Below are 1,864 nucleotides of genomic sequence, written 5' to 3'. Positions count from 1 at the left end.
TCTAAAGTTCTAACAAGTTATTTATTTAAAGTTTTTCAGTGACAAGGTTGACATAACTGTTAAGGTCTTTAGCTCCTGAGTCCAAGGTACAGAGTTCAAGCTTGACCTCTGACCAATACCTGTGCAGAATTTACATGTTCCTCTCTCTCTGTGAGGTTCTTCCCAAACACCTTCTGGGTGTTTCCACTTCAAACACACTCAGAATTAAATGGAATCATGGACAGTAGCACAGACTGAAGTGGTGCTAACCAGGTGGAAGAGTTGTGTAGACCAATCACTTTAGGTATCAGCTGTGGTGTGCAGTAACTTCTAGGAGAACAAGGATTACAGACTGCATACTGTGTCAGGGTTAGCCTCTCAGTGCATAAAAATTGTCTCTGGATGATTTGGTCACACTGAGTAATGTTGCCAAAAATGGGCAAGGGTATTTTCTTTGATAAGTGGGTCTTACACTGGGAACACCATGCTAATGGTTGGAGGGGTCTATGTGCCTCTATTGGCCAGTGCATGCATGTAAAAATCTAGCAGTCCTGGGAAAGTAAGCAATTGGCAGCGTGGTTTCCATTTTCCCAGTCTGCAGATGTAAAACCAGTCAATCTGCCAAACATGAATTAAGGATTGCTACACTGAATATAGGTTCAGTAACAGGCTTGAAAGGGGATGGCATGATTACAAGTAGGAGACTGTACATCCCATGTATCCAAGAGACAAGATAGAAGGGTAATGCAGCAAAGCCACTTGGCTTTGAATCTACAGCCTACTACTTAAAGGGAGAACAGATTAGAAATGATGTGGAAAATGAAGTGAGGCAGAATCTTTTGAAGACAATGAAGGATGTCATCAAAATCATTGACAGATATGTGGTAATCAGACTCCAGGATCATATGCACCACAGTGGGGTTATGATGTCAAGGAAAACAATTCATTCAGGCCGTCAGGCAGCAGTTGTAGAACCTACTAAATAGAGCAGGACAGCATGAATTGGTGTTGATAATGAGGGACCTGAATGCTTATATTGGGACAGAGAAAGGAGGATATGATGGCTGCCTGGGTTCACATTAGGGGAGAATCGTCAGTGAATACAAAATCATCCCTAGTGAAATGATTAGCCCACAACATAAACAACTGGTGGCCACAATCAGTTACATGCAGTGGTCAGAGAAGGCTCCACGTCAACAGAGACTAGGATGAAGATCTAGAAGTTGACTGGAGTGAGTGTACAAAAGTTCAAGGAAATACTCAGGGTTGTACCACCCTCAGGAAGAAGAGGAAATAGGTGGAATCAAAGAAGAATGGCAGCTTCTCAAAATAGTATGTGTGAAGAGCATAGAACAAATATGTAACCAAGTCAGGTATAGAAATAAGGTACAGACAGCTGGTGATGGAGTGCAGAAGTCCAAGAGGTTATTAACAGAAAAAAGGAGTTTAGGAAAAAGTGAGAGATGAAAAAGAAGGACCAGGCTAAGAAGGAATACTGATTGGCTAAAAAGAGGCTAAGAAAGTCATAATGGCAAAGAACAAGGCTTTAGTGACACTCTAATAGCTGTGGAAAATGACTCAGCAGATGTCAGTAGGAAACTCTTATCAGCTTGCAAGGCAAAAACAGAAAGATATAGAAGACAGTCAACAGATATCCTTCATAAGCAATGTCAGCAACAACCTGCTTCTCAGTCCACAGGACATCAAAAGCAAACTGAAGGAGTACTTCTAGCAGGTCCTGAATGAAGAAAACCCCACAGAAGCTGTACTGCCCCAGATACAGCCTGTGATGAGCCCACTCTAGGAGAAGTAAGAACAGCACGGATGAAAATGAAATCAGGGAAAGCAGCAGGCTCACAGGAGGCCACAGCAGATTTGATAAAGA

The sequence above is a fragment of the Protopterus annectens genome, chromosome 1.part2 (genome assembly GCF_019279795.1).
Source record: "Protopterus annectens isolate FY-2018-M chromosome 1.part2, PAN1.0, whole genome shotgun sequence".
Classification (NCBI taxonomy): Eukaryota; Metazoa; Chordata; order Ceratodontiformes; family Protopteridae; genus Protopterus; species Protopterus annectens.
Note: the sequence above shows the minus strand (reverse complement) of the source record.